At 43.8% G+C, this 19,295-nt stretch overlaps 1 protein-coding gene across 2 annotated transcripts in view; it reads right to left on the bottom strand.

Moving 5' to 3' along the window:
* Positions 1–19,295, bottom strand: part of SLC25A22 (solute carrier family 25 member 22) — an 89,741-nt gene that overhangs the window by 58,841 nt on the left and 11,605 nt on the right. The window contains exon 1 of one of the 2 annotated variants that reach the window (XR_014792159.1): positions 734–803. The exons of the other annotated variant lie outside the window; for it this stretch is intronic. The gene's annotated coding sequence lies outside the window, so the exon portion shown is untranslated. Of the gene's footprint in view, positions 1–733; positions 804–19,295 lie in introns of those variants that run through there. 2 annotated transcript variants of the gene reach the window in all.

Raw genomic sequence — 19,295 nt, 5'->3', positions numbered from 1 at the left:
CTTAAAATTGTACCAGCGTATAAACATTCAGTGGCTTCTCCCATGACTGAAACACCACAAAAGGCCCCACCGCAGACCGTCTCCCAGCCACACAGCTGAGGTACAAGAGAGTCTTGGAGTCAGTAACCTCCCTCGCTGTGATTTAAGCACAAACCTGCATTTATGAGGTGCTGGCAATGTCCCAGTAAAGGCCTCTCCATCCATGATTACAGCTAAAGTTATCTAGAAATATTCAATGTATGGGCCATGACCCCACTGATTTTTCCAACCAAGCTCCTGTGGTACAAACCCTTACCACACATTTTACCTCACAAGACCCTGGTGCCATTACAGCATTGCAGTGGTTAAAATCTCATTATCAATATAAAGCACATTTCAAGTTCAACCTCACGGGGGTGGATCCAGACTTAAGTCACACTAATTTCAACAGGTTTACTTTGAGTATAACTAAGTCTGTATCCAACCCAATCTTTCCATTAGCTTTTACAGCCGTTTTGGTGAAAAAGAACACATAGCTAGTCCTTCTGTTCTGTCCCAAAATAACTGAACTGTGCAGAGGGTAACTGTCCAAGTACCTTCAAAACAGTTCACCGTTAGTCTCTCATTCCAGTGCTTGCTCTTCAACCAGGGAGACAGCGCCATATGTATACGTTTGCCACAACAATAAACCAGCAAGGTCGTTATGTGCCCTTGACTATTTCCTAACATCTGTCAGAAAGGAAATACAACTCACAACCTCCAAAATCTGCAGCCTCAATCATACATATTCTCCCATATGCATGCTCGCTTGCTCTCTCTCCTTCTCAGTCAAGCCTTTCTTACCTCTCAGTTATATGGATATCCAATAGAGCTCCACTTTCTTCAAACTCTTCAAAATCCACATATCAGGGGAACGGCATCAGGAATGTCTCTGAGCAAATAATATCACCGTGCTATACAGTGACGATTAACCTTTGGCTCCATCTTATTACACAAAGGAAAATACTTTATCAAAGAAACACAGGACACTTTGTTACAGCAAGCATTTGGAAATATCACCGCAAATGCTCTGTGTGCAAATAGTGAGGATCTTTAAAAAAAAAAAAACTTTACAAGTCTCTAAGTCCAAGGTCTTTCCTCTACATTCTGTCAATCTGGCCCCTAACCTTCATGTTGGTAACCTGTAGATCTAATATTAAGCCACAGAACCCCAGACAAATATCCCATCTCTCTGCTGTCAAGTGCAGTGGAGCTCTACTACCTCACAGCACAGTAATAAGAAGGAAAGGACAGTTCTCAATGTCAGATTTCGGCACCCTTCAGAGTATGGATCTGAATTAGCAAGAGAAACTTTTCATATCCCTGGATATTCCCACTTTCAACTTTATGCTTGCTAAACCTGAAAAAAAATTCAGATGGCAGTTGGACCAAGAGGCTGTAGAACTGGATGTGCAGTGCAATCTGAGCACAGAGTTTACTTAGAAATAAGTTCCACTATGGTCAATGGGGCTTAATCCCAAATAAGTGCGTTCAGGACTGCAGTCTTAATCAAGCAAGCCAATTGCATTGCAGTGGTCTCAGCAAGGATGACAAGTTTTTTCCTGAGATCCTATTTGTAGACTGAAAGAACAAGAAGATTTCTCATTATAACATGCGATTTCTCCTAATTGGTTATGCCCGTTATTAGCGCTTAATACTTTGGTAAACATGCCAATCCATCCTGTCATCCTCAGGTATTTAACTTATGCCCACTTTCCACACCTTTGCTGATGAGCCTTAACAGACAGAAAAATCTGTGGTTATTGCAGTCTTGAGACAATTTAGGTAGGAGAGTTTGGTGATGTATTAGAAATTATCCTAGAAAAAGACCAAAGAGTTCTCAGGTTACTTGGGGCAGTTTTTGAACATAGCATAGGCAGCACACACAACTAGAAGCTTTGGGCGGATGAACCTTTCCAAATAATTAACCTAGAAGAGTTGCTGTTCATACATGTGGTTCCACTGCAAGAAAAAAAGGTGCCTGCATAATTGGATATTAATGGTTACACTGATAAGAAGTTTAATGGTTACACTGATAAAAAGTATGACACCATCACAGTAACCATACTGCTTCGGTGTCCAGCAGCCATTTTGGACAATTTACATCTACATGCATTATTAAGATCCACTCTGTTTCTCACAAGCCCAGGAACTGGTTTCTGTTAGCAAGGGCAGTAGAAGCTGAATGTGACCCACATGTGGGCAGGCATTTCATGTAAAATCATGCCAAACAGAAGAAAAGTGGAATGGCTTCTCAAATGAAAAGTTCAGACAAATAAGACCGTATCTAAGTTAAACATCAAGAGGCAGAATCCAGAGAGAAGTTATCAATATGAAAGCATAATCCACTGCCTGTGCCAGGCAAGTGTATGATATTTAGATCACGCAAAGGAAAACTGCAGCCTCCACCCCTCATTAACACATTCTGGAAATGAAGGGCAAAGAGACAAAACCCAGATGATAAATTCACTGTAAAAAGCACTTGACCAGCAACACGCAATTACATGCAAGGCACATCAGTAATTCCAAAACTACTCCTATGACAAGTATGCCAGTAAAAGTGGCTTCAATGGTATACCTGAGAACTACACAGGCAAGAGACTGGATTGTTTTGCCAAAGGTCTCTCCAGGTCTTAGTAGATGCCACACTTGCCCTGCTCTCACTATGGTCAAGCAGGAACATGGAAACTCTGGGGCATGTTTCTCTGGCATTTGCGTACACCTTTTCAGTAACACTGAACTCTGGCATGCCCATTTCCTACAGACAGGACATCACAACCATAGCTGTGACATTTTGAGAGTAGAAATAAAGGGGGCAGGTGAAGAGGTCCAGACTAGAAGCCTTGCATTACATGTGCATCTTGCATTACATTGTGCAGATCACAACATACACATACATTCAAGGAAACCCACAGATTCTGCAATTTGGAAACTTAATCACAAATGTGGGCGGAGGTGAATATGTGAGTTTGTCAGCAATGCTAGTGTTCATCCTCTCTCTCTCTCTCTCTCTCGCTGTAATCTTTGGAGCAGCGACTAGATGTGAATCATAACAGGAAACTCTATCAGAGGACTGTATCACTGATGCTTGAACAACAATATAGATTATTCCCCCACTCGGAACAAAATTCAACCACTTATTTTGCAGACTTGTGAACCTTTGTAAAATACTGCACAAAGTACAGTTTTGCACTGCCAACCATGCTGTTTGCAGATCACAGGTGAGACATCTCTGTCCAAAGTATACCTGTAAGAAACGTAAAGGAGGAAAGGAGAACCTTTCAGTCCTGACTCTTACTCCCAAGCAGATAGCAGAGCGAAGTCCCTGAGGAATAGGTTATACCAAATGCTGCTCCAATTGGCTCTTTGGTGCTCACTCAGCAAGGTAGGAGACAATAGAGCAACAGAGAAGTGTCTGCTCAAAAGATCCATAGGATTGCTGAGTGACTGGGCCCAATCATGTATGGAGGTGAAACATTCAGACAAGACTCTACCTAAAGATCCAGCAGTGTCTTCCTAGCTCATAGCTGTCAACCTTATGGCCTGCAAGTCTTAAGAGGCCCTCAGGGCTCTCCAGTGGGAACCCTATATCCATAAAGTACTACACAAGTTACTGAACCATCATTAGGGCAAGAAAGCAGATGACCTTAGCAGGACAAAACTGCTGACTCAGCATCAGCCGCCCCATAATTCGCTTTAAATAGCAGCACAGGTGTCAAGGAGCATGAAGAGGAGTGCATTGGAGCAGAGCAGACTGTAAAATTCCCAGTTACCTTGTTCCTACAGTTAAGGGGCCAGAGAAGAACAAGGCGCTGGTGAAGGAAAATTCAAAGTGATCTTGATAGACTGGAGTGCTGGGCAGAAAATAACAGCATGAAATTTAATAGGAATAAATGCCAGGTTCTGCACCTAGGAAAAAGAAACCAAATGCACGGTTACAAGAGGGGGGATATGTGGCTCAACAACACTACAAGCGAGAAGGATCTTGGGATTGTTGTCGATCACAAGCTGAATATGAGCCAACCATGTGATGTGGCTGCAAAAAAGGCAAATGCTTTTTGGGGCTGCATTAACAGAAGCATAGCTTCCAAATCCTGGGAAGTACTAGTTCCCCTCTACTCAGCACTGGCTAGGCCTCATCTGGAGTACTGTGTCCAGTTCTGGGCACCACATTTTAAGAAGGATGCAGACAAACCGGATAAGGTTCAAAGGAGGGCAATGAAGATGATCAGGGGACTGGAAACAAAGCCCTATAAAGAGACACTGAAAGAACTGGGCATGTTTAGCCTTGAGAAGAGAAGACTGAGGGGAGATATGATAGTGCTCTTCAAGTACTTGAACGGTTTTCACAGAGAGGAAGGCAGGGATCTCTTCTCGATCATCTCAGAATGCAAGACACGGAATAATGGGCTCAAGTTACAGGAAGCCAGATTCCAGCTGAACATCAGGAAAAACTTCCTGACTGTTAGAGCAATGTGACAATGGAACCAATTACCTAGGGAGGTGGTGGGCTCTCCCACACTGGAGGCATTCAAGATGGGGCTGGACAGCCATCTGTCAGGGATGCTCTGACTTGGATTCCTGCATTGAGCAGGGGGCTGGACTCGATGGTCTTGTAGGCCCCTTCCAACCCTACTATTCTATGATTCTATAAGGCTAGATGCAGCAGGCTAGCCTATCATGATTAGATGGTGAGAGGTGGGTTTAGAAATTAATCACTCACTGGTTCTGCAACTACAGTCCCGCAGTCAAAACTGTTTTTTTTAAGGTGGGGTAGGAGAGAGACTTTGGGAATAATCCCTGGGGATTTAGCAGCTGGGAGTTTGGCTCTCCAACCCATTTGAATCTGCCACCCCTGCCATAGGCATTCATAAACAAAATGAAGGAACACAAGCTTATAAAACTGACCAATTCTGTGTTTAGAATTGGTTATTATGGCAACGACTGGGGTGGGGAAGAGCAGGGAAAGCCAGATCCAGAGTTCCATGCAGAGTGTGAAAGCTCTGACACCAGATATGCAATACCCTGCATGTGAACCCTTTACAGCAGACAAAACCACTGTATTTCTCATGATTTTTGCTACAATTGGAAGAAGTAAAAGGTTTCATTTTTTTTTTTTTTTGCAAGCACATCTGTACACATTAACAATTGTCTGGTGCACAGAGTCCATTAAGCCCCAGACATAGATAACCTGAAGAAGAACTCTTGGGTAGGGTGGGGGAGAGAGGGCCTGCTACGGGCTAAACGTACCACCACAATTCTTCTAAGATGCCTCTGCCCAATTTTCTGCCATTTCTCCCTTCCCCTTCAACCTGCTGCCTCTGCAGGGTCCCTTTAGCCCTAGTGGGAGCACTGGGGGCAGGGGAGGCTCTGGCATCTGGCATGGACAGGAGGGAGCAGGAAAGTCAGTTTCGCCAGCCCCATTATGCAGGCAGATCCCCGGATCCAGCCCACAGATAGGTAAAACAAGTGATTTTCTCTGGACCAGTTACAGAGTGTGTACACCTGAGGAAAATGATACATATTAGTTTACTAACCTGCAACCACAGCCAAAGATTACATTCAAAGATCTACTGAAACATTTTTAGCTCAGCTTTCCCCACCTGGTGGCATTTGGTTGAGGGAGGCTGCTTTAGCCCATTATCAGGTGAATGAGTGTACATCCCGTGAACTATCTGTGTGGAGCTGATGCACACAGAGTTCTCTTTACACAATCAGGAACTCTGGAACTTGAGCATTCCCAATTGTAGGGAAAGACCCTTACGCACACACAGTTGCACATGCATATGCTTGATGTAGAAACTGAACTGAATTTGTCAGTTCAGCCTTCCCTTGAGGAAGTAATCAGCCTTCCCTTGAGATGTGTTGGAATACAACTCCCACCATCCCCAGCCAGCCTGGGTTGGGGAAGGATGTCCCACAAAAAATATATTTTTTCATTGGAACCCAGGAATGTGAAATGAAACTATACTCTCAAATTCTAATCCTGCTGCTGCTTGCTTTCTAAATAGCCATGAACAAATCTCTATCACCAATTGGCCATCCCAGGCTGCCTAGCAACCACCATCTTCACGGGCTGCATGCACTGCCATGCATTCATGGGGGTTTCTAAAACATTTGGTCTGCAGTCTTGTTAAGCTACTAACCCAAATAAGTGAACAATTCTTGTGAGGGTTTCCTTTTGGGTCCCCAAAGCAAACAAAACCCATAAGAAGACATCTTTAATTATTGTCTTTGTAAGAAGTGGGGCTCTGCTGGTTTATCAAGGGAGGTAGGAAATATACTCATTAGATCCTAGATTAGAAGATACTGAAACTCCCGGCAGTTTGGGGAATGCAGTACTGCAGAAAGCAAACTGATGCACAAACACATCTGGAGGCCCCAGCCTGAGAAAACAGCGAAAGAGACAAAATGACTTTAACAGGACTGTTAAAGCCAAAAGGTGTGGCTGTGTTTAGTATTTACTAACAAGCAGTATACTCAATCCCTTTTTGTAGGATAGAGTCTAGGGAAATGGGTGGCCCAAAGTGGCACATGCAGCCAGAGCCTGTGGCGGCTCTGGACAGCAGGAGGAGGATGCAGGGCTTTATTTCTTTCAGCCTCTCCAGTGCTGCACAGCTCCCTGCCTCAGTAGGTTACAGGCTAAACTACACACCAAGATAAATAAGGGGTTGCTTACTGGAGCCATATGGCCATTTCTGGTTTCAGTGACAGGGAGAGACGTAGGAATCCATGAGTCACAGAAAGATTTAGAGGCCCACTCTTGGATACTTTCAAGATTTTTTTTTTTAACGTAGATTATGTGCTCCTGAATAATTACATACGACCTGAAACACCGGGGGGGGGGGATTTTTCCCCTCTAGATCATGGATGGAGAACCTCTGTCAGCCTGAGGGCTGAATTCAGTTTCGGAGAAGCTCTCAGTGGCCGCATTCTAGTGGTGGGCGGGGCCAAAGGCAAAGGGGGTGGGGCCAAAATAAAAAAAACCCAGCATGTTGTAGACTGGAACTCTTACTGCCAGTAACCAAGCCTTAAGAGGGGCATTTCAAGAGACATCTGGGATGAGAGACAAATGCTGCTTCTTTCAATAGGCAAAATGAAGACTTTGCCTTCAATTCTGGCCCCGAAAGAACAGAAGGCAAACCAAAAACGCAGGGCTATGGGAGATTAAACATTCTTTAAGAAACCCACTAACGTACAAAGATAATTTCAACTGCTCACTCTTGGGTAATGTTTATAAGAGGAACATGCAACCATGAGGCCAAAGAGTGACGAAAGATCAAGAAATCATAACACGTAGTTTACATTGCAAAATCTTGTCACAGTATGAGGCAAAGTTACAGCTTGAACATGGAACAAGAGCCAGAGATCTCTTGAATTAGCTGTTGGAGATACCCAACTACTGCTTGCACAGACGTCATGGGACTGTCCATTGAAGGTGCTCCCAGTTAGCTCGAGGAGTTTGAGCCACCTGGTTTCCCTGGAGCAAGTCGACAGGGAGGAAGGCATGAAGCCAAGTGTCCAAAGGGCTTGAGATACTTGTGATGCCTGAATTGTGCTTTTCTTCCCATGAAACCTCAAGGGGTAGGTTGGAAGAGCTGCCAGAATTCAAGCAGTGAATGGGGCACACAGTCCATTTAAGAGGCAGGCAGGCAGGCAGGCAGTCTACAGGCAACAGGTAGGTAGCAGCTCTGAACTAACAGCTCGCCCAATCTGAAGATCCACGAGCGCTGCAGTGCGTAGATGGTGCTTCCTCATGGGCAATGGATGGTCTGTGTGCCCCTTGGAATGCCCACCAAGGGCAGCTGGATCAGGGCAGAGGTACGTACTGGGCACATACACCGTGGGACAACCCTGTAAATAATATTCTCTCTCATATGGGATAGACAATATATCATGTGTAAAAGTTCCTAAACCACTGCTTGCACCTACTTAGACGGAGCAGCTGTTGGGCTTGGTATATCCCCATAGCTGCTGAGACTGGAAGGTGAACACACAGAGAAAACACACTATCATGGCACAGATTTTGCTGGATTGTACCATTTGAGACTGCAGTTGGGGGAATCCAGGTTTGAATGCTCTCTTGTGTCTGTGTGTGTCTGTGGGTATGTGTATATGTGGGTGTGTATGTATCTCTGTCTATATTAACCTGAATGCACAAAACTAGTATTGAAGAAGTGTTCCAGACCATCCTTCACTGTCACACACTAGTTTAGTACTTACAGGTAATTTCTCTTTTTCTGAGGAGGGATCCTTCAAACATGCAGTCTCAAACAGTACATCCTTAAAAAAGCTGCACCATATAAATATTCTGAGCAAGAATTTTAACTATTGCCATTCTAACATGAGGAAAAGGGCTAAGTTTAAAAGCTGCATCAGTATGCAAATTTTTGACTTATACAACACTCTTCATCTGGCAAAATGGGAAAGTAGCCAGTTTTCTCAGCAAGAAAGGGAGAACATACGGCTGGTTACAAACAGATTTTTTTTTTTTTTTTGCTATTTCAGAGACAGTGACCTAATCACAAGACATTTTTTTACTTCTTAAACACATAAAATACACTAACTGAACAGACTGATAAGGTGATCCAAGTAGTCCATCAAATACATTGCTGTCTGAACCAATAATTTGCACCAAGCTATGAATTTTAGTTCTCAGGAACAGCTTTTAAACAGGAGTGGCCCTGCCACTGAGCAGGATAAAGCGACCTACCTCTGGCAGTATCACGGCGGTAGAGGAGAGAAGATAGATGGGCAGGGACTGGTGTCTGAATGATGCAGCAAGACTTTGTAAAGTGTGGCTCCTAGTTGTGGGGGAGGCATTTGGGCTCTGCTCCAAGCAGCAAAATGTTCTGGGCCAGCACTGCTTTTAAAGGTTTTATACTGGTATTAGATCTTAAAAATAGACAGAAGTATAAACTGTGGGAAACAGAGACCTGGAGAGCCAAGACAGTATAGCCAGTGTTTTAATACAACCAAACAGTACTGAAGTAACACTGAAAGCAACCATAAGGAGCCTTGCAGAGAGAAAGGGACTGGGGGGGAAGAGGATCAACATGTTCCAGCTCATTAGTTTGTGGGAAAATGGTGAAGCCATGGTAGCGTGAAAGGTTCCATTCATTCTCCATTAGTAACAAAATACAGATCCTAGCCCAAACTGGCTGCTTCACTTGAGAGATTCAGAAGCCCTGCCTAGGAGGAAAATCCTCATGTCTGGCAGTGAGCCCTTGGATTACTTCATCGGGACCAGAGTCTAGCAGCCTTAGAGAATAGTTTCTGGAGACTACATGTGCTCCTTCAAGTTTCCCCTGGGGCTCTGGAGAAGCAGCTCACATTTAATCAAGCCAGCATGCTACCTCTGTTATGTGTTAGGTGATGCAACATTTTTTTCATATTTCTTTAAAGTGACCTTAAGAAAGTGATCACCTGGACAGCTGGGGAAACTGCTACTCAAGACTGAGCTGTGGAAAACAAAGTGATTGGAAGGCTTCCACGTACGTTCCTACACAGGGCCATACTATGCTTGGCTCTTGCAGATATGGAAATCATAGATTTAGCATCTGGAATCTTACCTGGCTCATATGCATGTCATTGGACCCAACTATTCTGGAAGGGCCCAGCAGTAAAACTGTTCCAGGGGCACACAACTCACTTTCAGACCTTATTTTATATCATCATTTGGACAGGATTGGAACAATTCCACTAAAAGTTGGGGCAGGGGGAAATCCGGTCTCAGACATTACTACAACCAGTATTTTATTATTGTTATACACAAACACATATCACTTTTTGGGCACAATCCTATGGCAGCTAGGCCATAGGATTTTTTGTTTTCTGGGAACTGAGCTCAGAGCTAGCATTCTGAGGTCAGTTCCCAGAAAACCGCCTCCCCACCCCCACCCCCCGTAGGCGGTGCAGTGATCTGGAAAGGAGGCATTCCTGGGGGTGGCGTAAGTGTTGCTACGACACTTCCTATGCGCCATCTGGCCTCCACTTCCCACCCACCCCGCTCCAAGGCATCCTGGCTAGACAGCTGATTGCGAATGCAGGGTGGCAGGGGTGTGGAGGAGAAGATCCCTTTCCACGCTCCGCTGCCCCTACATCAGATAGTTGGTCACCTCTGAGTTTGGAGGCAGCCTACTATCCCCATAGAATTGCACCCTAAGTCAGGCGGCAAACAGGAAAGCAAGCAACCAGCAGCATCTCCCTCTCAACCATGATCTAGCTAAATTCAAGAAGATATGGGAGATGTATTCTGATGCTTTGAGGGCCAGGTACAATACACTACATGGAGAAGTAAAATACCTGATAAATCTCCGTTCCCCCACTCCCCACAAATAAGCTCCTCTTCAATTAAGAGTGAGGAAATAATTTTATTTATTTTCAATATTTCTAGCCCACCTTTAAGGGAAAAAGCCCTCCCAGGGAGGCTTGCACAATAAAATCCCACATAACACAAATCAACATGTGACAAGTTTGTTTTTCAGCAGGTACCCAGGATTCACTGTTTTTACAATGAGCATTTTTGGGTGCTGCTCTTTAAGATGGGATTTGCCTGCTGCTGTTTTAAATTATTTTTAGGGATTTTTAAAAAGCTACTCTTTAGTTTTGTTTATCATAATTGTTTTAGTCAATAGTATGCTTTTCCTTTCTCAGTGTTAGTCTTTGCTGCCTTGAGTACTTTAGAAAGGCAGGATATAAACACCTGAAATAAGGCAAATGTATAAATAGTCCCTTTTTTCCATGCTCTTGAATCACGACTACTTTTCTCCTAACCCATCCTCCTGGCAGTACATATGGAACACTGTGCCAGTAGCTACCCTCCAAAGCCAAGAAGGGATCTTTCATGGTTTCTCAGCATGATGGTAGAAAACTAGAAATACCCTGTTCAAACTTGCACAGCTACCTTGCCTCTCCTTATCCCTGGGAACAAGTAACTTGCCACTAATCTCATACATATGAATGCCAATTAACCACATCTATCATTTTCCTATTTGTCAGAGGCTCAGTGCTGAAACTTGCTTTATTCAGGCAAGACATTTTGCCTTTGTAGTTTTTCTCATCTTGATCCATATCGAGCAGCTAGTCACTAGAAATGCGAGTAACACAGCAAACAAAGGCTATAGGGAAAAAAGGACTGCAATATTGTTACATAGGGCCCTATCCAATACAACGCTACTGCTAATGCAAATTACATTACGCTAGTGTAAACAACCTCTAGAGCAACGCTGGGAAAACCCATCATGTCAGCAAGTGCTATTGGTTTTTCCCATTTCAGCAGCCTAATTTGGGGTGGAGGAGCCTTATTAATTTGTTGCCATTGTTAAACAACTGAGACTCAGAGACCCTTGCTGATCTACTGCAAATCACCCAGAGGTCTACCAGTGATCCTTATCTACCTTCTGCTTACCCATGGTTTATACAGACAAAAGGGCGGGGAGCCCCAGTGCTGTTCCTTAGCACTGATGGAATCTAAGCCTCAGTACAACTCTGCTTATTAGCAGCCACACATCATGGGATATTGTTGTTTATTCGTTCAGTCGTTTCCGACTCTTCGTGACTTCATGGACCAGCCCACACCAGCGCTTCCTGTTGGCTGTCGCCACCCCCAGCTCCCCCAAGGTCGAGTCTGTCACCTCCAGAATATCATCCATCCATCTTGCCCTTGGTCGGCCCCACTTCCTTTTGCCTTCCACTCTCCCTAGCATCAGCATCTTCTCCAGCGTATCCTGTCTTCTCATTATGTGGCCAAAGTACTTCAATTTTGCCTTTAATATCATTCCCTCAAGTGAGCAGTCTGGCTTTATTTCCTGAAGTATGGACTGGTTTGATCTTCTTGCAGTCCAAGGCACTCTCAGAATTTTCCTCTAAACACCACAGTTCAAAAGCATCTATCTTCCTTCGCTCAGCCTTCCTTATGGTCCAGCTCTTGCAGCCATAGGTTACTACAGGGAATACCATTGCTTTAACTATGCGGACCTTTGCTGTCAGTGTGATGTCTCTGCTCTTAACTATTTTATCAAGATTTGTCATTGCTCTCCTCCCAAGAAGTAAATGTTTTCTGATTTCCTGGCTGCAGTCAGCGTCTGCAGTAATCTTTGCGCCTAGAAAGACAAAGTCTGTCACTGCCTCCATGTTTTCTCCCTCTATTTGCCAGTTATCAATCAAGCTGGTTGCCATAATCTTGGTTTTTTTGAGGTTGAACTGCAACCCAGCTTTTGCACTTTCTTCTTTCACCTTTGTCATAAGGTTCCTCAGCTCCTCCTCGCATTCAGCCATCAAAGTGGTATCATCTGCATATCTGAGATAGTTAATGTTTCTTCCAGCGATTTTAACTCCAGCCTTGGCTTCATCAAGCCCAGCACGTTGCATGATGTGTTCCACGTACAGGTTGAATAGGTAGGGTGAGAGTATACAACCCTGCCGTACTCCTTTCCCAATCTTAAACCAGTCTGTTGTTCCGTGGTCTGTTCTTACCATTGCTACTTGGTCGTTATACAGATATCATGGGATATAGATGCCTGGAAATAAGCAACCTTTCTATTCTGCCTGGTAAAGCATTCAGTGAAACACAAAAGCCTACACATTCCTACACCAGCAAGCCATTACCTTTAAAAGGTTATGATCTATCCCATTTAGAATCTCTTATGCTCAGACCAGCCTGGCAACAGTTGTGTATATCAATGGGCTTTTTAAAAGAATCAGTATGCATTACAGGCTTTTAGCGTTTTCTGCTCCTGGAATGAGAACTGATGCAGTGCACATCCAAGCATACTTAACCCATAGGCCTCTCAACAAGTACATCACAAAGAAAGAACAAACAAGGTTAGGCATCCTATCACTGTTCTTGCTTGTTGGCAGTCTCCTTTTTCCTGTCACATGAGCAAAACTAAACAAACATACAGCCAGAAACACAACTTTGTCATATATTTGTTGCGGTTAAATCCGTAATCTGCACCAACTGAAGGTTTAGATCAGAGCATAAAATGCAGATTGGACTTCATTACTTAGAACCTCACAGCATTATTGCCGCCTCACAACCCATCATTAGGTATCTCAGAAATGTAAATAATCATCCAGGACTCAGGGAACGAGAAGGGTCCTTTTACTACCTTTAAGCCATAAATGAGCGTTCCACATCCTGATGCCTTCCAGATGTGTTTGACTAAAACTCCTACCATCCCCCTGTCAAAACTGCCCATGCTGACGGGGATGCTGGGACCTGTAGTCCAACAAATCTGGATGGTACCAGGTTGGAGAAGGCAACTATAAATCTTTCTACAGAATGATTTAGGGTTGTTGTTAACTTGAGCCTGAATATTTGGGTTCAATCGCTATGAAACATGCCTCTAGATCTGTGATCCTCCATTCCCTTATCTGCATAATGGGATAATATTTTCGCCATGTTTCATGGGATCTTGAAAGGATAAATAATTTTGGAGGGCTCCTTCCCCCTTTTCTTGAAAGCATCAAAAGATGAGAAACTGACCAAACAGATTTACTGGTGGTGGGCACATTTTCAGAGGTATAGTTAAAACTCTACATGAAACACAGTGGAAAGACAGCCCCCGCTGGTATATGACCCACTGCCTTATTACTACAGTTTATCCCAGCCATGGCATAATAATAGGCAAAGAGGCAGGTCCTGATGTAGACAGTATGGAAGACAACAGAGGGAAGAAACGACGGAAAGAAACTGGGGATGTACTTATATACGCTTAGACTTTATTGCATCTGACTGCAACAAAAGCCTTATGCAGGCGTTCAGCCCACACATGCAAGGATTGAAAGTGAGGTGGGATGGGGACAGGCATACAAGCCCTGCTCTGAACATCCCCGCATGCACTGTAGATTTTCACACATGAAGCATGAAGGTTTGCAGGTAGGTTGGACATGAGTTAAACTGAATATGCTTACAAACTTTGGGCAGTGCTTACAACTCCCCTGCAACCCTAGCATGCAGGCTGAATGCCTGCATAGGGCTAAAGTGTAAGAGCATAAGAAGAACCATGCTGGATCAGATCAAGGGTCCATCTTGTCCAGCATTCTGTTGACACACTGGCCAACCACCTGTCTCTAAGAAGCCCACAAGTCAGATATGAGTACAACAGCACCCTCCTGCCCATGTTCCCCAGCAACTGGTGTACAGAGGCACACTGCCTCTGATACTGGAGGTAGCATATAGCCCTCAGGACTAGTAGCCATCGATAGCCTTCTCCTCCATGAATTTGTCTAACCCCCTTCTAAAGCAATCCAAATTGGTGGTCATCACTACATCTTGTGGAAATTAATTCCATAGTTTAACTATGTGCTGTCATCTTAACACCAGTAGTAGAAGAGCACCATTTGTAGTAGAAACATTTCTCACATCTTGCAGCGGGGGAGGCAAAACAATTGCTAGCAATTACTGTGGTGAATGGTCATGCAAATATTCTCAACAGCAGTAAACCATCTGTGCTATAAATCCTGCTAACAATAAATAATTGTTTACAGAACAAGTCCTCAGATGGCAAAAACCAGTGTTCGAAGTGTTAACAAATGTTTCCTCCAGTGGCCACCATGGTACTTTTCACACACAACACTAAACTATGAACACGCTTGCACAAGCCTCAACCTTACACATTCCACCTCCTCGTCGACTCCTCTAGTGCAGCTGTGAGGAGATCGGAAGCATTCACTTCCAAGTTTTAAGTTTTAAACTAAGTCAAATTCCCTATTCTGCCCTTACTTGGGAAAACTCTGGTTAGTTTCAACTAGTGGTTTATGTCCTGGCTTGTTTACTAACCACAGTTTAAACTAACCACAAATCCCCCAAGTTTTAGTTTAAAAGTGAAAGCAAAAACTTCCAATCTCCTCCTCACAGCCATGCCAGGAGGAAAGTTGAGGGTGGACAGCATGAGCCACAGAGCCTGTTTGAATGACAAGACAGCCCACCATGGGTTATTTAACCTTTGGTGAGGCTGCAGTGCGTGCGGCCACCATTTTGAATATGCAGCCCCGCTCACGTTAAAAAACCCTTGCATAACCCATGCTCGATGGGTTTGCGCAACACGACAACCCTCAAGAAGGGGGCTGCATATTCAACTTGGTACCCATGGGAGCCATGGCATGTTGTCCAAACCTGGTCAGAAACTTGTGAAAGCTAATTCATGTAATGCTAAACTATTGCTTGGCATCACATCTAAACCATTCCAATGGGTGCTGTTTTCTTGCTTAGGGCTTGACTGACATATTGCATGAGGAAATACATTCCTTGTTTAACAGAAAGCTAATAGATAGTCCTAGGTCCTTTCTTGATTATATTAAAAGATGTATGTCTGTCCGTCTGTCTGACATCACCATAGCTCCAAGACAGTGAAATCTGACACCTGGAACTTGGTATACATACTAAGGAGATCCTAGTGTTGTTGTTTTTTAAAGCATTTAATCCATTAAATGCAATAATTAATATAGGTAGAGGGAATGACTGTAAGAATCAGCAGGCCTCAAACACAACTGTTCTTTATCACACACAGAAGTGAAGAACTCAGCAGAAGCTCCACCCACTGTGTTACTCCCAACTCTATAGGAGCTTCCAAGGTTCAAAACAATAACTAAGCCACAGTACCACTACCACCCCCACCCAACCAGGATACATAGCATATGTCTACATGTTTGAAGCCTCCAGTACCATCTTCAGTCACTAACCAGCACATAGCTTTCCAGTTGACAGTTTGATGCAGGGCGGGGGGGGGGGGGGAGTAGTCTGAAGGACACAGTTCTACCGCTGCCCCTCTGCCGTGCTGTGGGGCAGCCCCCTCAGGAGAACAGAGTGCACCGAATGCTCCAACAAGGAGCTCCTGTAGGGGAGCACCATGGCACAGGCTGTACCTAAAGATTGCCAGTGCTCTGTGCTGTATCAAAGAAAGGGCTATTCCAATCCCTGCTAAGCCGGGTCCATTTGGTGGCACATTAATACTTGAAGGTGTTCTTTACATCCCTACAGTTTGCCTTAAGTAGATCAAACTAGGAGAGCGAGAATGATTGCTTCCTATATTATAATTATGAATGTATTATTGAAGAGAATGTGGGAAATGTAATTTGAAAAGCAGTAATTAAAATTCATACACATTTCTTCTCCCCATGAATACCCAAAGTTTTCGTAAAACAGCTTCTAAAGTCACTCTTTGCCTCTGCACACTTGAGTCAGCACCTAATTGTCTAGGAAAGTAATAGGAACTGAACTGCTGCAATGCTCAGAAGAGGACATAATAATTTGTCAGTGGGGTTACTTAAATTGGTTACTAGACACACACACACACACACACACACACACACACGTGTTCTTTGTGCTTAAGGCTGAAATCTTATGCATGTTTAGACAGAAATAAGCCCTACAACTCCCAGCATTCCCCAGCCAGCCATGGCTGGCCGAGGAATGCTGGGAACTGTAGAACTTCTTTCTGTCTAAACATGCATAGGATAGCGCCCTAAGTGATTTAATAGTACACATCCTAATTACATTAATTCGACCAAGTTTGATGTGCTTTAAGGAAAGGCACATGGTGAATTCAAAAAGAGAATGATAAGCATGTGACATAAAGAAGGACAAACGGAAATGAAATATGGAAAAAGAGAATTTCTAAAGAACCTAATAGGAAAAGATGTTTATAACAGAGAAGTTGCAGAATGCATTCATTATTTGAATTTAATTCCCACTATGACATCCAGCCATGGAAAGAGTTACACAGCTAGGCAATTTTCAAGCCAGCTTTCCCCCTACTGGGTGCCTGCTTGATGTGTTAGGCTATAACCTTCATCATCCCCAACCAGCATGGTCAGTGCACTGGGTTGGGGAACACTGTTCAGCTTTCTGTTCAGGTTTCAGGTATATTATTAAGCTCTTAAGTGCTAGTAGACAGTACCAAGTTTTTTTTAGTGTATGCAAGTGGGAAATAGAGGTCTGGTGTGTTTGGGGAGTGGGGTCTGAGAAGAACTATGACTCCACTCGTGTGGTAAAAACGGTGCTTGCTATGGAAAGTGGGCAGGCAGCTCTCCCAACCTTTCACAAAAACGTCCTCCCATATTGTGCAGCAAAGAGCTACACAGTATATCAACAAGCCACATTGTGGAGGACACTGCAGCTGGGACCACTCTCACTGTTCTAAGTTGTAGCTCTTGTCAGAATGCCCCCCTCTCCTTTGCCCAAGAATCCCCCTCTCCTTGTACTTTGTTATGCAGTTCTGCTTTAATTTACATGGAAGTTTATATTGCACACATGCAAACCAAAGACACGAGGGATCTTTTGGCGTTGAACTCTGGGCACTTAGGAAAACCTGGTACCCTCAAAAGCTGACAGATTCAGAGACTGCAACAAGGTCTTTCAAAGCAATTCTTTGTTTTATTAAAGAAGAATTAAAAATGAATTAAAATCACACCAGGGGAATTAGAATCACATATACATTTGGGGAATTAGAATCATACATTATATGCTTGTTATCTTTAGCCTTCTCAGTGTTAAAGTCAATAGTGAAGTTAGACATACTGGGATGCGTAGAAAATCGTGTGTGTGTGAAAGTGTGTGTGAGAGAGAGAGAGAGAGAGTTCAAAAGTGTGTGTGTGTGTGTGTGTGTGAGAGAGAGAGAGAGAGAGAGTTCAAAAGGGAACAGTTTTAATTTCTAGCAAGATGTGTGCGTGTAGAACTGAACATAGAGAAGGGGAAGGAAGTGTGTGTGTGTGTGTGTGTGTGTGTGTGTGGTGGGGGAGACATTTCAGCTTGAGATAATTTGAATGGGGGAGGAACAGACTGGGGGGATTGTGAGAGGGTTTTGGAGGAGGGGGTTACAGCAAATGCAGGGATTTGGGGAGAAAGTGGATGGAGAAGTGTAAAAGAGCAAGAGAGAGCTCCAAAAGCCAAGGGCCTTTGGAGTTTGGAATGGGATGGAATATTAGGAAAAAGAATAATTGCAGTGTTGACCACTTAGAAGGAAAACAGAAAATGCAAAGATATACCTCTTCATATCTGCTGACTTGGGAAGTGATGAGAAGTTCCGTTGACCTCCTTCTCTGGAAAAAACGGGAGATAGCGAAGAGGAAAAGGGGGGGTGCTCTCCTGAGCAGAAAGAATAGAAGGAATCTTTTTTCCTTGTCTCCCTCTCTGTACGTTCTATGAACTTAGGTTGCTGTTTTTATCTCTCTTCTCTCAGGATTTAGTAAGAAAAATAAAACAAGTCTTTCTTCTAAGATTGCTCATGGATGCTGGAAAATGGGTCTTTATGTGGCAGACATGAAGGGAAGAAAGAAGACAATGGGCTCCTTTTCTTCCCTAATGCAAGGAAAGAATGGAAGTTGATGAGTGTGTATCTCTGGCTATCATAGATCCAGGTGGGCAAGATAGCCAGAGGGACTTTGGTGATTATCTTAAACAAAGGTGACAAAAAGTGTCATGTAGGCATACCTGCTTATACAATATTGGGCTTTTAGGGTCTTACAGCTTTAAAAGACATTGGATTCTTTATTTTTCCTTCCATTTGGCTTAAACAAGAATGTTAGAAATCAGCATAAAGTAGTTCATAGTGGGGACTTCTTTGGTTGTTGTCCTGAGGCAGGATCTGAAATTTGCAAGTGTTAACACTGAGGAATTAGAGCAAACAGAGCACAACGGCTGGCCAGAAAGTTGTATGCACGAAATCTGTAGCTCCACTTGGGATGTACAAGGCCTCAATATCCTATGGAGACCGCTTTTCTGCTCTTCTTCAAGACCAAAAAACCCCAGTCTCCTTACAGATATAGGCCCTATCTTCCCCAAACATTTGAGGGTGCTTTGTAACAATTCACCTCTATAGGTGTAGGCTTCTCAGCGGGTGGAAAGAGTACCATAGCTTTGGAAAGCTATCAAGTCCAGGAGAAAGCTTTGAGGTGTCCGTCTTCAGAAAAGAGGGAGGGGGAGGCAAGGACAAAGCTGATATTACAGTTTAAATTTTTACTTATAGTAGAAATAGGCAGAAGGAGTCACTTGCAGCACCAGGGCATATATAACTGCAGAACACAAGATTGGGCGCTTAACTTCCAGATTTGTCACAAACGGCTGGGACATCTTATGTTTTTGCTCCAACCCCACCCTATGCACTGGGCAACATCAGCTGTCCTCCCAACACACATTTGGATGCCCTGTGTGTGTCTGCCATGGACTTTTCAACATATGACAGGAACATAGGAAGCTGCCTTATACTGAGCCTGACCACTGGTCCATCTAGCCCAGCATTGTCAAAACTGACTGGCAGCAGCTTTCCAGGCTT

The sequence above is a fragment of the Heloderma suspectum genome, chromosome 1 (assembly GCF_057233095.1).
Source record: "Heloderma suspectum isolate Gila_16-S chromosome 1, 16-S_ref, whole genome shotgun sequence".
NCBI lineage: Eukaryota > Metazoa > Chordata > Lepidosauria > Squamata > Helodermatidae > Heloderma > Heloderma suspectum.
The sequence above is the reverse complement of the archived record's forward strand: the minus strand, read 5'-3'. Positions and strand labels throughout refer to the sequence as shown.